Below are 18625 nucleotides of genomic sequence, written 5' to 3' on the forward strand. Positions count from 1 at the left end.
ATTTCCAGCTCGCAGTAGTGCAGAGTTATCTCAAAGAAAGGGGCGACGGTGTTTCTGTATCTCTATTATGTTGGTGCGGCTTCGGAACTTTTAAATATCTTGATATATCTCGAGAACTACGGATCTGTTCAAAAAATATCATAGAACATAAAAAGTAGGAATCCTAATTTTCTACAAAAAAGGTCTCTTAACATTTTGCCGTAGCTCGCTTCGTTTCCGAGATATTTGCAGATTTATCTCAAGGGAAGGGGCCTGACGGACATATTTCCAGATATTTCTTCTTCTTGTTGTTCTTCTTCTGCACAGCTAAGCTGGAAGTGGCATTTGCAGCTCGCAATAGTGCAGAGTTATCTCAAAGAAAGGGGCCACGGTGTTTCTGTATCTCTATTATGTTGGTGCGGCTTCGGAACTTTTAAATATCTTGATATATCTCGAGAACTACGCATCTGATCAAAAAATATCATAGAACATAAAAAGCAGGAAACTTAATTCTCTACAAAAAAGGTCTCTTAACGTTTTGCAATAGCTCGCTTCGTTTCCGAGATATTTGCAGATTTATCACAAGGGAAGGGGCCTGAGGGACATATTTCGAGATATTTCTTCTTCTTGTTGTTCTTCTTCTGCGCAGCTAAGCTGGAAGTGGCATTTGCAGCTCGCAATAGTGCAGAGTTACCTCAAAGAAAGGGGCCACGGTGTTTCTGTATCTCTATTATGTTGGTGCCGCTTCGGAACTTTTAAATATCTGGATATATCTCGAGAACTACGCATCTGATCAAAAAATATTATAGAACATAAAAAGTAGGAAGCTTAATTCTCTACAAAAAATGTCTCTTAACATTTTGCCATAGCTCGCTTCGTTTCCGAGATATTTGCAGATTTATCCCAAGGGAAGGGGCCTGACGCACATATTTCGAGATATTTCTTCTTCTTGTTGTTCTTCTTCTGCACAGCTAAGCTGGAAGTGCCATTTGCAGCGCGCAATAGTGCAGAGTTATCTCAAAGAAAGGGGCCACGGTGTTTCTGTATCTCTATTATGTTGGTGCGGCTTCGGAACTTTTAAATATCTTGATATATCTCGAGAACTACGCATCTGTTCAAAAAATATCATAGAACATAAAAAGTAGGAATCCTAATTTTCTACAAAAAAGGTCTCTTAACATTTTGCCGTAGCTCGCTTCGTTTCCGAGATATTTGCAGATTTATCTCAAGGGAAGGGGCCTGACGGACATATTTCCAGATATTTCTTCTTCTTGTTGTTCTTCTTCTGCACAGCTAAGCTGGAAGTGGCATTTGCAGCTCGCAATAGTGCAGAGTTATCTCAAAGAAAGGGGCCACGGTGTTTCTGTATCTCTATTATGTTGGTGCGGCTTCGGAACTTTTAAATATCTTGATATATCTCGAGAACTACGCATCTGATCAAAAAATATCATAGAACATAAAAAGTAGGAAACTTAATTCTCTACAAAAAAGGTCTCTTAACGTTTTGCAATAGCTCGCTTCGTTTCCGAGATATTTGCAGATTTATCACAAGGGAAGGGTCCTGACGGACATATTTCGAGATATTTCTTCTTCTTGTTGTTCTTCTTCTGCACAGCTAAACTGGAAGTGGCATTTCCAGCTCGCAATAGTGCAGAGTTATCCCAAAGAAAGGGGCCACGATGTTTCTGTATCTCTATTATGTTGGTGCGGCTTCGGAACTTTTAAATATCTCGATATATCTCGAAAACTACGCTTCTGATCAAAAAATATCACAGAACGTAAATTGTAGGAAACATAATTCTCTACAAAAAAGGTCTCTTAACATTTTGCCATAGCTCGCTTCGTTTCCGAGATATTTGCAGATTTATCTCAAGGGAAGGGTCCTGATGGACATATTTCGAGATGTTTCTTCTTCTTGTTGTTCTTCTTCTGCACAGCTAAACTGGAAGTGGCATTTCCAGCTCGCAGTAGTGCAGAGTTATCTCAAAGAAAGGGGCGACGGTGTTTCTGTATCTCTATTATGTTGGTGCGGCTTCGGAACTTTTAAATATCTTGATATATCTCGAGAACTACGGATCTGTTCAAAAAATATCATAGAACATAAAAAGTAGGAATCCTAATTTTCTACAAAAAAGGTCTCTTAACATTTTGCCGTAGCTCGCTTCGTTTCCGAGATATTTGCAGATTTATCTCAAGGGAAGGGGCCTGACGGACATATTTCCAGATATTTCTTCTTCTTGTTGTTCTTCTTCTGCACAGCTAAGCTGGAAGTGGCATTTGCAGCTCGCAATAGTGCAGAGTTATCTCAAAGAAAGGGGCCACGGTGTTTCTGTATCTCTATTATGTTGGTGCGGCTTCGGAACTTTTAAATATCTTGATATATCTCGAGAACTACGCATCTGATCAAAAAATATCATAGAACATAAAAAGTAGGAAACTTAATTCTCTACAAAAAAGGTCTCTTAACGTTTTGCAATAGCTCGCTTCGTTTCCGAGATATTTGCAGATTTATCACAAGGGAAGGGGCCTGAGGGACATATTTCGAGATATTTCTTCTTCTTGTTGTTCTTCTTCTGCGCAGCTAAGCTGGAAGTGGCATTTGCAGCTCGCAATAGTGCAGAGTTACCTCAAAGAAAGGGGCCACGGTGTTTCTGTATCTCTATTATGTTGGTGCCGCTTCGGAACTTTTAAATATCTGGATATATCTCGAGAACTACGCATCTGATCAAAAAATATTATAGAACATAAAAAGTAGGAAGCTTAATTCTCTACAAAAAATGTCTCTTAACATTTTGCCATAGCTCGCTTCGTTTCCGAGATATTTGCAGATTTATCCCAAGGGAAGGGGCCTGACGCACATATTTCGAGATATTTCTTCTTCTTGTTGTTCTTCTTCTGCACAGCTAAGCTGGAAGTGCCATTTGCAGCGCGCAATAGTGCAGAGTTATCTCAAAGAAAGGGGCCACGGTGTTTCTGTATCTCTATTATGTTGGTGCGGCTTCGGAACTTTTAAATATCTTGATATATCTCGAGAACTACGCATCTGTTCAAAAAATATCATAGAACATAAAAAGTAGGAATCCTAATTTTCTACAAAAAAGGTCTCTTAACATTTTGCCGTAGCTCGCTTCGTTTCCGAGATATTTGCAGATTTATCTCAAGGGAAGGGGCCTGACGGACATATTTCCAGATATTTCTTCTTCTTGTTGTTCTTCTTCTGCACAGCTAAGCTGGAAGTGGCATTTGCAGCTCGCAATAGTGCAGAGTTATCTCAAAGAAAGGGGCCACGGTGTTTCTGTATCTCTATTATGTTGGTGCGGCTTCGGAACTTTTAAATATCTTGATATATCTCGAGAACTACGCATCTGATCAAAAAATATCATAGAACATAAAAAGTAGGAAACTTAATTCTCTACAAAAAAGGTCTCTTAACGTTTTGCAATAGCTCGCTTCGTTTCCGAGATATTTGCAGATTTATCACAAGGGAAGGGTCCTGACGGACATATTTCGAGATATTTCTTCTTCTTGTTGTTCTTCTTCTGCACAGCTAAACTGGAAGTGGCATTTCCAGCTCGCAATAGTGCAGAGTTATCCCAAAGAAAGGGGCCACGATGTTTCTGTATCTCTATTATGTTGGTGCGGCTTCGGAACTTTTAAATATCTCGATATATCTCGAAAACTACGCTTCTGATCAAAAAATATCACAGAACGTAAATTGTAGGAAACATAATTCTCTACAAAAAAGGTCTCTTAAGATTTTGCCATAGCTCGCTTCGTTTCCGAGATATTTGCAGATTTATCTCAAGGGAAGGGGCCTGACGGACATATTTCGAGATATTTCTTCTTCTTGTTGTTTTTCTTCTGCACAGCTAAGCTGGATGTGGCATTTGCAGCTTGCAATAGTGCAGAGTTACCTCAAAGAAAGGGGCCACGGTGTTTCTGTATCTCTATTATGTTGGTGCGGCTTCGGAACTTTTAAATATCTTGATATATCTCGAGAACTACGCATCTGATCAAAAAATATCGTAGAACAGAAAAAGTAGGAAACTTAATTCTCTACAAATAAGGTCTCTTAACATTTTGCCATAGCTCGCTTGGTTTCCGAGATATTTGCAGATTTATCTCAAGGGAAGGGGCCTGAGGGACATATTTCGAGATATTTCTTCTTCTTGTTGTTCTTCTTCTGCGCAGCTAAGCTGGAAGTGGCATTTGCAGCTCGCAATAGTGCAGAGTTACCTCAAAGAAAGGGGCCACGGTGTTTCTGTATCTCTATTATGTTGGTGCCGCTTCGGAACTTTTAAATATCTGGATATATCTCGAGAACTACGCATCTGATCAAAAAATATTATAGAACATAAAAAGTAGGAAGCTTAATTCTCTACAAAAAATGTCTCTTAACATTTTGCCATAGCTCGCTTCGTTTCCGAGATATTTGCAGATTTATCCCAAGGGAAGGGGCCTGACGGACATATTTCGAGATATTTCTTCTTCTTGTTGTTCTTCTTCTGCACAGCTAAGCTGGAAGTGGCATTTGCAGCTCGCAGTAGTGCAGAGTTATCTCAAAGAAAGGGGCCACGGTGTTTCTGTATCTCTATTATGTTGGTGCGGCTTCGGAACTTTTAAATATCTTGATATATCGCGAGAACTACGCATCTGATCAAAAAATATCATAGAACATAAAAAGTAGGAAACTTAATTCTCTACAAAAAAGGTCTCTTAACATTTTGCCATAGCTCGCTTCGTTTCCGAGATATTTGCAGATTTATCTCAAGGGAAGGGGCCTGACGGACATATTTCGAGATATTTCTTCTTCTTGTTGTTCTTCTTCTGCACAGCTAAGCTGGAAGTGCCATTTGCAGCGCGCAATAGTGCAGAGTTATCTCAAAGAAAGGGGCCACGGTGTTTCTGTATCTCTATTATGTTGGTGCGGCTTCGGAACTTTTAAATATCTTGATATATCTCGAGAACTACGCATCTGCTCAAAAAATATCATAGAACATAAAAAGTAGGAATCCTAATTTTCTACAAAAAAGGTCTCTTAACATTTTGCCGTAGCTCGCTTCGTTTCCGAGATATTTGCAGATTTATCTCAAGGGAAGGGGCCTGACGGACATATTTCCAGATATTTCTTCTTCTTGTTGTTCTTCTTCTGCACAGCTAAACTGGAAGTGGCATTTCCAGCTCGCAATAGTGCAGAGTTATCCCAAAGAAAGGGGCCACGATGTTTCTGTATCTCTATTATGTTGGTGCGGCTTCGGAACTTTTAAATATCTCGATATATCTCGAAAACTACGCTTCTGATCAAAAAATATCATAGAACATAAATTGTAGGAAACATAATTCCCTACAAAAAAGGTCTCTTAACATTTTGCCATAGCTCGCTTCGTTTCCGAGATATTTGCAGATTTATCTCAAGGGAAGGGGCCTGACGGACATATTTCGAGATATTTCTTCTTCTTGTTGTTCTTCTTCTGCACAGCTAAGCTGGAAGTGCCATTTGCAGCGCGCAATAGTGCAGAGTTATCTCAAAGAAAGGGGCCACGGTGTTTCTGTATCTCTATTATGTTGGTGCGGCTTCGGAACTTTTAAATATCTTGATATATCTCGAGAACTACGCATCTGTTCAAAAAATATCATAGAACATAAAAAGTAGGAATCCTAATTTTCTACAAAAAAGGTCTCTTAACATTTTGGCGTAGCTCGCTTCGTTTCCGAGATATTTGCAGATTTATCTCAAGGGAAGGGGCCTGACGGACATATTTCCAGATATTTCTTCTTCTTGTTGTTCTTCTTCTGCACAGCTAAGCTGGAAGTGGCATTTGCAGCTCGCAATAGTGCAGAGTTATCTCAAAGAAAGGGGCCACGGTGCTTCTGTATCTCTATTATGTTGGTGCGGCTTCGGAACTTTTAAATATCTCGATATATCTCGAAAACTACGCTTCTGATCAAAAAATATCAGAGAACGTAAATTGTAGGAAACATAATTCTCTACAAAAAAGGTCTCTTAAGATTTTGCCATAGTTCGCTTCGTTTCCGAGATATTTGCAGATTTATCTCAAGGGAAGGGGCCTGACGGACATATTTCGAGATATTTCTTCTTCTTGTTGTTCTTCTTCTGCACAGCTAAGCTGGAAGTGGCATTTGCAGCTCGCAATAGTGCAGAGTTATCTCAAAGAAAGGGGCCACGGTGTTTCTGTATCCCTATTATGTTGGTGCGGCTTCGGAACTTTTAAATATCTTGATATATCTCGAGAACTACGCATCTGATCAAAAAATATCGTAGAACATAAAAAGTAGGAAACTTAATTCTCTACAAATAAGGTCTCTTAACATTTTGCCATAGCTCGCTTGGTTTCCGAGATATTTGCAGATTTATCTCAAGGGAAGGGGCCTGAGGGACATATTTCGAGATATTTCTTCTTCTTGTTGTTCTTCTTCTGCACAGCTAAGCTGGAAGTGGCATTTGCAGCTCGCAATAGTGCAGAGTTACCTCAAAGAAAGGGGCCACGGTGTTTCTGTATCTCTATTATGTTGGTGCCGCTTCGGAACTTTTAAATATCTGGATATATCTCGAGAACTACGCATCTGATCAAAAAATATCATAGAACATAAAAAGTAGGAAACTTAATTCTCTACAAAAAAGGTCTCTTAACATTTTGCCATAGCTCGCTTCGTTTCCGAGATATTTGCAGATTTATCTCAAGGGAAGGGTCCTGACGGACATATTTCGAGATATTTCTTCTTCTTGTTGTTCTTCTTCTGCACAGCTAAACTGGAAGTGGCATTTCCAGCTCGCAATAGTGCAGAGTTATCCCAAAGAAAGGGGCCACGGTGTTTCCGTATCTCTATTATGTTGGTGCGGCTTCGGAACTTTTAAATATCTCGATATATCTCGAAAACTACGCTTCTGATCAAAAAATATCATAGAACATAAATTGTAGGAAACATAATTCTCTACAAAAAAGGTCTCCTAACATTTTGCCATAGCTCGCTTCGTTTCCGAGATATTTGCAGATTTATCTCAAGGGAAGGGTCCTGATGGACATATTTCGAGATATTTCTTCTTCTTGTTGTTTTTCTTCTGCACAGCTAAACTGGAAGTGGCATTTCCAGCTCGCAATCGTGCAGAGTTATCTCAAAGAAAGGGGCCACGGTGTTTCTGTATCTCTATTATGTTGGTGCGGCTTCGGAACTTTTAAATATCTCGATATATCTCGAAAACTACGCTTCTGATCAAAAAATATCATAGAACATAAATTGTAGGAAACATAATTCTCTACAAAAAAGGTCTCCTAACATTTTGCCATAGCTCGCTTCGTTTCCGAGATATTTGCAGATTTATCTCAAGGGAAGGGGCCTGACGGACATATTTCGAGATATTTCTTCTTCTTGTTGTTCTTCTTCTGCACAGCTAAGCTGGAAGTGGCATTTGCAGCGCGCAATAGTGCAGAGCTATCTCAAAGAAATGGGCCACGGTGTTTCTGTATCTCTATTATGTTGGTGCGGCTTCGGAACTTTTAAATATCTTGATATATCTCGAGAACTACGCATCTGATCAAAAAATATCATAGAACATAAAAAGTAGGAAACTTAATTCTCTACAAAAAAGGTCTCTTAACGTTTTGCAATAGCTCGCTTCGTTTCCGAGATATTTGCAGATTTATCTCAAGGGAAGGGTCCTCACGGACATATTTCGAGATATTTCTTCTTCTTGTTGTTCTTCTTCTGCACAGCAAAACTGGAAGTGGCATTTCCAACTCGCAATAGTGCAGAGTTATCCCAAAGAAAGGGGCCCCGATGTTTCTGTATCTCTATTATGTTGGTGCGGCTTCGGAACTTTTAAATATCTGGATATATCTCGAGAACTACGCATCTGATCAAAAAATATCATAGAACATAAAAAGTAGGAAACTTAATTCTCTACAAAAAAGGTCTCTTAACATTTTGCCATAGCTCGCTTCGTTTCCGAGATACTTGCAGATTTATCTCAAGGGAAGGGGCCTGACGGACATATTTCGAGATATTTCTTCTTCTTGTTGTTCTTCTTCTGCACAGCTAAGCTGGAAGTGGCATTTGCAGCGCGCAATAGTGCAGAGCTATCTCAAAGAAAGGGGCCACGGTGTTTCTGTATCTCTATTCTGTTGGTGCGGCTTCGGAACTTTTAAATATCTTGATATATCTCGAGAACTACGCATCTGATCAAAAAATATCGTAGAACATAAAAAGTAGGAAACTTAATTCTCTACAAATAAGGTCTCTTAACATTTTGCCATAGCTCGCTTGGTTTCCGAGATATTTGCAGATTTATCTCAAGGGAAGGGGCCTGACGGACATATTTCGAAATATTTCTTATTCTTGTTGTTCCTCTTCTGCACAGCTAAGCTGGAAGTGGCATTTGCAGCTCGCAATAGTGCAGAGTTATCTCAAAGAAAGGGGCCACGGTGTTTCTGTACCTCTATTATGTTGGTGCAGCTTCGGAGCTTTTAAATATCTTGATATATCTCGAGAACTACGCATCTGATCAAAAAATATCATAGAACATAAAAAGTAGGAAACTTAATTCTCTACAAAAAAGGTCTCTTAAGGTTTTGCAATAGCTCGCTTCGTTTCCGAGATATTTGCAGATTTATCTCAAGGGAAGGGTCCTGACGGACATATTTCGAGATATTTCTTCTTCTTGTTGTTCTTCTTCTGCACAGCTAAACTGGAAGTGGCATTTCCAGCTCGCAATAGTGCAGAGTTATCCCAATGAAAGGGGCCACGGTGTTTCCGTATCTCTATTATGTTGGTGCGGCTTCGGAACTTTTAAATATCTCGATATATCTCGAAAACTACGCTTCTGATCAAAAAATATCATAGAACCTAAATTGTAGGAAACATAATTCTCTACAAAAAAGGTCTCCTAACATTTTGCCATAGCTCGCTTCGTTTCCGAGATATTTGCAGATTTATCTCAAGGGAAGGGTCCTGATGGACATATTTCGAGATATTTCTTCTTCTTGTTGTTTTTCTTCTGCACAGCTAAACTGGAAGTGTCATTTCCAGCTCGCAATCGTGCAGAGTTATCTCAAAGAAAGGGGCCACGGTGTTTCTGTATCTCTATTATGTTGGTGCGGCTTCGGAACTTTTAAATATCTCGATATATCTCGAAAACTACGCTTCTGATCAAAAAATATCATAGAACCTAAATTGTAGGAAACATAATTCTCTACAAAAAAGGTCTCCTAACATTTTGCCATAGCTCGCTTCGTTTCCGAGATATTTACAGATTTATCTCAAGGGAAGGGGCCTGACGGACATATTTCGAGATATTTCTTCTTCTTGTTGTTCTTCTTCTGCACAGCTAAGCTGGAAGTGGCATTTGCAGCTCGCAATAGTGCAGAGTTATCGCAAAGAAAGGGGCCACGGTGTTTCTGTATCTCTATTATGTTGGTGCGGCTTCGGAACTTTTAAGTATCTTGATATATCTCGAGAACTACGCATCTGATCAAAAAATATCATAGAACATAGAAAGTAGGAAACCTAATTTTCTACAAAAAAGGTCTCTTAACATTTTGCCGTAGCTCGCTTCGTTTCCGAGATATTTGCAGATTTATCTCAAGGGAAGGGGCCTGACGGACATATTTCGAAATATTTCTTATTCTTGTTGTTCTTCTTCTGCACAGCTAAGCTGGAAGTGGCATTTGCAGCTCGCAATAGTGCAGAGTTATCTCAAAGAAAGGGGCCACGGTGTTTCTGTATCTCTATTATGTTGGTGCGGCTTCGGATCTTTTAAATATCTCGATATATCTCGAAAACTACGCATCTGATCAAAAAATATCATAGAGCATAAATTGTAGGAAATATAATTGTCTACAAAAAAGGTCTCTTAACATTTTGCCATAGCTCGCTTCGTTTCCGAGATATTTGCAGATATATCTCAAGGGAAGGGGCCTGACGGACATATTTCGAGATATTTCTTCTTCTTGTTGTTCTTCTTCTGCACAGCTAAGCTGGAAGTGGCATTTGCAGCGCGCAATAGTGCAGAGTTATCTCAAAGAAAGGGGCCACGGTGTTTCTGTATCTCTATTATGTTGGTGCGGCTTCGGAACTTTTAAATATCTTGATATATCTCGAGAACTACGCATCTGATCAAAAAATATCATAGAACATAAAAAGTAGGAAACTGAATTCTCTACAAAAAAGGTCTCTTAACATTTTGCCATAGCTCGCTTCATTTCCGAGATATTTGCAGATTTATCTCAAGGGAAGGGGCCTAACGGACATATTTCGAGATATTTCTTCTTCTTGTTGTTCTTCTTCTGCACAGCTAAACTGGAAGTGGCATTTCCAGCTCGCAATAGTGCAGAGTCATCTCAAAGAAAGGGGCCACGGTGTTTCTGTATCTCTATTATGTTGGTGCGGCTTCGGAACTTTTAAATATCTCGATATATCTCGAAAACTACGCTTCTGATCAAAAAATATCATAGAACATAAATTGTAGGAAACATAATTCTCGACAAAAAAGGTCTCTTAACATTTTGCCATAGCTCGCTTCGTTTCCGAGATATTTGCAGATATATCTCAAGGGAAGGGGCCTGACGGACATATTTCAAGATATTTCTTCTTCTTGTTGTTCTTCTTCTGCACAGCTAAGCTGGAAGTGGCATTTACAGCTCGCAATAGTGCAGAGTTATCTCAAAGAAAGGGGCCACGGTGTTTCTGTATCTCTATTATGTTGGTGCGGCTTCGGAACTTTTAAATATCTTGATATATCTCGAGAACTACGCATCTGATCAAAAAATGTCATAGACCGTAAAAAGTAGGAAACTTAATTCTCTACAAAAAAGGTCTCTTGACATTTTGCCATAGCTCGCTTCGTTTCCGAGATATTTGCCGATTTATCTCAAGGGAAGGGGCCTAACGGTCATATTTCGAGATATTTCTTCTTCTTGTTGTTCTTCTTCTGCACAGCTAAGCTGGAAGTGGCATTTGCAGCTCGCAATAGTGCAGAGTTATCTCAAAGAAAGGGGCCACGGTGTTTCTGTATCTCTATTATGTTGGTGCGGCTTCGGAACTTTTAAATATCTTGATATATCTCGAGAACTACGCATCTGATCAAAAAATATCATACAACATGAAAAGTAGGAAACTTAATTCTCTACAAAAAAGGTCTCTTAACATTTTGCCATAGCTCTCTTCGTTTCCGAGATATTTGCAGATTTATCTCAAGGGAAGGGGCCTGACGGACATATTTCGAGATATTTCTTCTTCTTGTTGTTCTTCTTCTGCACAGCTAAGCTGGAAGTGGCATTTGCAGCGCGCAATAGTGCAGAGCTATCTCAAAGAAAGGGGCCACGGTGTTTCTGTATCTCTATTCTGTTGGTGCGGCTTCGGAACTTTTAAATATCTTGATATATCTCGAGAACTACGCATCTGATCAAAAAATATCGTAGAACATAAAAAGTAGGAAACTTAATTCTCTACAAATAAGGTCTCTTAACATTTTGCCATAGCTCGCTTGGTTTCCGAGATATTTGCAGATTTATCTCAAGGGAAGGGGCCTGACGGACATATTTCGAAATATTTCTTATTCTTGTTGTTCCTCTTCTGCACAGCTAAGCTGGAAGTGGCATTTGCAGCTCGCAATAGTGCAGAGTTATCTCAAAGAAAGGGGCCACGGTGTTTCTGTACCTCTATTATGTTGGTGCAGCTTCGGAGCTTTTAAATATCTTGATATATCTCGAGAACTACGCATCTGATCAAAAAATATCATAGAACATAAAAAGTAGGAAACTTAATTCTCTACAAAAAAGGTCTCTTAAGGTTTTGCAATAGCTCGCTTCGTTTCCGAGATATTTGCAGATTTATCTCAAGGGAAGGGTCCTGACGGACATATTTCGAGATATTTCTTCTTCTTGTTGTTCTTCTTCTGCACAGCTAAACTGGAAGTGGCATTTCCAGCTCGCAATAGTGCAGAGTTATCCCAATGAAAGGGGCCACGGTGTTTCCGTATCTCTATTATGTTGGTGCGGCTTCGGAACTTTTAAATATCTCGATATATCTCGAAAACTACGCTTCTGATCAAAAAATATCATAGAACCTAAATTGTAGGAAACATAATTCTCTACAAAAAAGGTCTCCTAACATTTTGCCATAGCTCGCTTCGTTTCCGAGATATTTGCAGATTTATCTCAAGGGAAGGGTCCTGATGGACATATTTCGAGATATTTCTTCTTCTTGTTGTTTTTCTTCTGCACAGCTAAACTGGAAGTGTCATTTCCAGCTCGCAATCGTGCAGAGTTATCTCAAAGAAAGGGGCCACGGTGTTTCTGTATCTCTATTATGTTGGTGCGGCTTCGGAACTTTTAAATATCTCGATATATCTCGAAAACTACGCTTCTGATCAAAAAATATCATAGAACCTAAATTGTAGGAAACATAATTCTCTACAAAAAAGGTCTCCTAACATTTTGCCATAGCTCGCTTCGTTTCCGAGATATTTACAGATTTATCTCAAGGGAAGGGGCCTGACGGACATATTTCGAGATATTTCTTCTTCTTGTTGTTCTTCTTCTGCACAGCTAAGCTGGAAGTGGCATTTGCAGCTCGCAATAGTGCAGAGTTATCGCAAAGAAAGGGGCCACGGTGTTTCTGTATCTCTATTATGTTGGTGCGGCTTCGGAACTTTTAAGTATCTTGATATATCTCGAGAACTACGCATCTGATCAAAAAATATCATAGAACATAGAAAGTAGGAAACCTAATTTTCTACAAAAAAGGTCTCTTAACATTTTGCCGTAGCTCGCTTCGTTTCCGAGATATTTGCAGATTTATCTCAAGGGAAGGGGCCTGACGGACATATTTCGAAATATTTCTTATTCTTGTTGTTCTTCTTCTGCACAGCTAAGCTGGAAGTGGCATTTGCAGCTCGCAATAGTGCAGAGTTATCTCAAAGAAAGGGGCCACGGTGTTTCTGTATCTCTATTATGTTGGTGCGGCTTCGGATCTTTTAAATATCTCGATATATCTCGAAAACTACGCATCTGATCAAAAAATATCATAGAGCATAAATTGTAGGAAATATAATTGTCTACAAAAAAGGTCTCTTAACATTTTGCCATAGCTCGCTTCGTTTCCGAGATATTTGCAGATATATCTCAAGGGAAGGGGCCTGACGGACATATTTCGAGATATTTCTTCTTCTTGTTGTTCTTCTTCTGCACAGCTAAGCTGGAAGTGGCATTTGCAGCGCGCAATAGTGCAGAGTTATCTCAAAGAAAGGGGCCACGGTGTTTCTGTATCTCTATTATGTTGGTGCGGCTTCGGAACGTTTAAATATCTTGATATATCTCGAGAACTACGCATCTGATCAAAAAATATCATAGAACATGAAAAGTAGGAAACTTAATTCTCTACAAAAAAGGTCTCTTAACATTTTGCCATAGCTCTCTTCGTTTCCGAGATATTTGCAGATTTATCTCAAGGGAAGGGGCCTGACGGACATATTTCGAGATATTTCTTCTTCTTGTTGTTCTTCTTCTGCACAGCTAAGCTGGAAGTGGCATTTGCAGCTCGCAATAGTGCAGAGTTATCTCAAAGAAAGGGGCCACGGTGTTTCTGTATCTCTATTATGTTGGTGCGGCTTCGGAACTTTTAAATATCTTGATATATCTCGAGAACTACGCATCTGATCAAAAAATATCATAGAACATAAAAAGTAGGAAACTGAATTCTCTACAAAAAAGGTCTCTTAACATTTTGCCATAGCTCGCTTCATTTCCGAGATATTTGCAGATTTATCTCAAGGGAAGGGGCCTAACGGACATATTTCGAGATATTTCTTCTTCTTGTTGTTCTTCTTCTGCACAGCTAAACTGGAAGTGGCATTTCCAGCTCGCAATAGTGCAGAGTCATCTCAAAGAAAGGGGCCACGGTGTTTCTGTATCTCTATTATGTTGGTGCGGCTTCGGAACTTTTAAATATCTCGATATATCTCGAAAACTACGCTTCTGATCAAAAAATATCATAGAACATAAATTGTAGGAAACATAATTCTCGACAAAAAAGGTCTCTTAACATTTTGCCATAGCTCGCTTCGTTTCCGAGATATTTGCAGATATATCTCAAGGGAAGGGGCCTGACGGACATATTTCAAGATATTTCTTCTTCTTGTTGTTCTTCTTCTGCACAGCTAAGCTGGAAGTGGCATTTACAGCTCGCAATAGTGCAGAGTTATCTCAAAGAAAGGGGCCACGGTGTTTCTGTATCTCTATTATGTTGGTGCGGCTTCGGAACTTTTAAATATCTTGATATATCTCGAGAACTACGCATCTGATCAAAAAATGTCATAGACCGTAAAAAGTAGGAAACTTAATTCTCTACAAAAAAGGTCTCTTGACATTTTGCCATAGCTCGCTTCGTTTCCGAGATATTTGCCGATTTATCTCAAGGGAAGGGGCCTAACGGTCATATTTCGAGATATTTCTTCTTCTTGTTGTTCTTCTTCTGCACAGCTAAGCTGGAAGTGGCATTTGCAGCTCGCAATAGTGCAGAGTTATCTCAAAGAAAGGGGCCACGGTGTTTCTGTATCTCTATTATGTTGGTGCGGCTTCGGAACTTTTAAATATCTTGATATATCTCGAGAACTACGCATCTGATCAAAAAATATCATACAACATGAAAAGTAGGAAACTTAATTCTCTACAAAAAAGGTCTCTTAACATTTTGCCATAGCTCTCTTCGTTTCCGAGATATTTGCAGATTTATCTCAAGGGAAGGGGCCTGACGGACATATTTCGAGATATTTCTTCTTCTTGTTGTTCTTCTTCTGCACAGCTAAGCTGGAAGTGGCATTTGCAGCTCGCAATAGTGCAGAGTTATCTCAAAGAAAGGGGCCACGGTGTTTCTGTATCTCTATTATGTTGGTGCGGCTTCGGAACTTTTAAATATCTTGATATATCTCGAGAACTACGCATCTGATCAAAAAATATCATAGAACATAAAAAGTAGGAAACTTAATTCTCTACAAAAAAGGTCTCTTAACATTTTGCCATAGCTCGCTTCGTTTCCGAGATATTTGCCGATTTATCTCAAGGGAAGGGGCCTAACGGACATATTTCGAGATATTTCTTCTTCTTGTTGTTCTTCTTCTGCACAGCTAAACTGGAAGTGGCATTTCCAGCTCGCAATAGTGCAGAGTCATCTCAAAGAAAGGGGCCACGGTGTTTCTGTATCTCTATTATGTTGGTGCGGCTTCGGAACTTTTAAATATCTCGATATATCTCGAAAACTACGCTTCTGATCAAAAAATATCATAGAACATAAATTGTAGGAAACATAATTCTCGACAAAAAAGGTCTCTTAACATTTTGCCATAGCTCGCTTCGTTTCCGAGATATTTGCAGATATATCTCAAGGGAAGGGGCCTGACGGACATATTTCGAGATATTTCTTCTTCTTGTTGTTCTTCTTCTGCACAGCTAAGCTGGAAGTGGCATTTACAGCTCGCAATAGTGCAGAGTTATCTCAAAGAAAGGGGCCACGGTGTTTCTGTATCTCTATTATGTTGGTGCGGCTTCGGAACTTTTAAATATCTTGATATATCTCGAGAACTACGCATCTGATCAAAAAATATCATAGAACATGAAAAGTAGGAAACTTAATTCTCTACAAAAAAGGTCTCTCAACATTTTGCCATAGCTCTCTTCGTTTGCGAGATATTTGCAGATATATCTCAAGGGAAGGGGCCTGACGGACATATTTCGAGATATTTCTTCTTCTTGTTGTTCTTCTTCTGCACAGCTATGCTGGAAGTGGCATTTGCAGCTCGCAATAGTGCAGAGTTATCTCAAAGAAAGGGGCCACGGTGTTTCTGTATCTCTATTATGTTGGTGCGGCTTCGGAACTTTTAAATATCTCGATATATCTCGAAAACTACGCTTCTGATCAAAAAACATCATAGAACATAAATTGTAGGAAACATAATTCTCGACAAAAAAGGTCTCTTAACATTTTGCCATAGCTCGCTTCGTTTCCGAGATATTTGCAGATATATCTCAAGGGAAGGGGCCTGACGGACATATTTCGAGATATTCCTTCTTCTTGTTGTTCTTCTTCTGCACAGCTAAGCTGGAAGTGGCATTTACAGCTCGCAATAGTGCAGAGTTATCTCAAAGAAAGGGGCCACGGTGTTTCTGTATCTCTATTATGTTGGTGCGGCTTCGGAACTTTTAAATATCTTGATATATCTCGAGAACTACGCATCTGATCAAAAAATATCATGGAACATGAAAAGTAGGAAACTTAATTCTCTACAAAAAAGGTCTCTTAACATTTTGCCATAGCTCTCTTCGTTTGCGAGATATTTGCAGATTTATCTCAAGGGAAGGGGCCTGACGGACATATTTCGAGATATTTCTTCTTCTTGTTGTTCTTCTTCTGCACAGCTAAGCTGGAAGTGGCATTTGCAGCTCGCAATAGTGCAGAGTTATCTCAAAGAAAGGGGCCACGGTGTTTCTGTATCTCTATTATGTTGGTGCGGCTTCGGAACTTTTAAATATCTTGATATATCTCGAGAACTACGCATCTGATCAAAAAATATCATAGAACATAAAAAGTAGGAAACTTAATTCTCTACAAAAAAGGTCTCTTAACATTTTGCCATAGCTCGCTTCGTTTCCGAGATATTTGCCGATTTATCTCAAGGGAAGGGGCCTAACGGACATATTTCGAGATATTTCTTCTTCTTGTTGTTCTTCTTCTGCACAGCTAAACTGGAAGTGGCATTTCCAGCTCGCAATAGTGCAGAGTCATCTCAAAGAAAGGGGCCACGGTGTTTCTGTATCTCTATTATGTTGGTGCGGCTTCGGAACTTTTAAATATCTCGATATATCTCGAAAACTACGCTTCTGATCAAAAAATATCATAGAACATAAATTGTAGGAAACATAATTCTCGACAAAAAAGGTCTCTTAACATTTTGCCATAGCTCGCTTCGTTTCCGAGATATTTGCAGATATATCTCAAGGGAAGGGGCCTGACGGACATATTTCGAGATATTTCTTCTTCTTGTTGTTCTTCTTCTGCACAGCTAAGCTGGAAGTGGCATTTACAGCTCGCAATAGTGCAGAGTTATCTCAAAGAAAGGGGCCACGGTGTTTCTGTATCTCTATTATGTTGGTGCGGCTTCGGAACTTTTAAATATCTTGATATATCTCGAGAACTACGCATCTGATCAAAAAATATCATAGAACATGAAAAGTAGGAAACTTAATTCTCTACAAAAAAGGTCTCTCAACATTTTGCCATAGCTCTCTTCGTTTGCGAGATATTTGCAGATATATCTCAAGGGAAGGGGCCTGACGGACATATTTCGAGATATTTCTTCTTCTTGTTGTTCTTCTTCTGCACAGCTATGCTGGAAGTGGCATTTGCAGCTCGCAATAGTGCAGAGTTATCTCAAAGAAAGGGGCCACGGTGTTTCTGTATCTCTATTATGTTGGTGCGGCTTCGGAACTTTTAAATATCTCGATATATCTCGAAAACTACGCTTCTGATCAAAAAACATCATAGAACATAAATTGTAGGAAACATAATTCTCGACAAAAAAGGTCTCTTAACATTTTGCCATAGCTCGCTTCGTTTCCGAGATATTTGCAGATATATCTCAAGGGAAGGGGCCTGACGGACATATTTCGAGATATTCCTTCTTCTTGTTGTTCTTCTTCTGCACAGCTAAGCTGGAAGTGGCATTTACAGCTCGCAATAGTGCAGAGTTATCTCAAAGAAAGGGGCCACGGTGTTTCTGTATCTCTATTATGTTGGTGCGGCTTCGGAACTTTTAAATATCTTGATATATCTCGAGAACTACGCATCTGATCAAAAAATATCATGGAACATGAAAAGTAGGAAACTTAATTCTCTACAAAAAAGGTCTCTTAACATTTTGCCATAGCTCTCTTCGTTTGCGAGATATTTGCAGATTTATCTCAAGGGAAGGGGCCTGACGGACATATTTCGAGATATTTCTTCTTCTTGTTGTTCTTCTTCTGCACAGCTAAGCTGGAAGTGGCATTTGCAGCTCGCAATAGTGCAGAGTTATCTCAAAGAAAGGGGCCACGGTGTTTCTGTATCTCTATTATGTTGGTGCGGCTTCGGAACTTTTAAATATCTTGATATATCTCGAGAACTACGCATCTGATCAAAAAATATCATAGAACATGAAAAGTAGGAAACTTAATTCTCTACAAAAAAGGTCTCTTAACATTTTGCCATAGCTCTCTTCGTTTCCGAGATATTTGCATATTTATCTCAAGGGAAGGGGCCTGACGGACATATTTCGAGATATTTCTTCTTCTTGTTGTTCTTCTTCTGCACAGCTAAGCTGTAAGTGGCATTTGCGGCTCGCACTAGTGCAGAGTTATCTCAAAGAAAGGGGCCACGGTGTTTCTGTATCTCTACTATGTTGGTGCGGCTTCGGAACTTTTAAATATCTTGATATATCTCGAGAACTACGCATCTGATCAAAAAATGTCATAGAACGTAAAAAGTAGGAAACTTAATTCTCTACAAAAAAGGTCTCTTAACATTTTGCCATGGCTCTCTTCGTTTCCGAGATATTTCCAGATTTATCTCAAGGGAAGGGGCCTCACGGACATATTTCGAG

This window comes from Osmia lignaria, unplaced genomic scaffold (assembly GCF_051020975.1).
Source record: "Osmia lignaria lignaria isolate PbOS001 unplaced genomic scaffold, iyOsmLign1 scaffold0001, whole genome shotgun sequence".
Classification (NCBI taxonomy): Eukaryota; Metazoa; Arthropoda; class Insecta; order Hymenoptera; family Megachilidae; genus Osmia; species Osmia lignaria.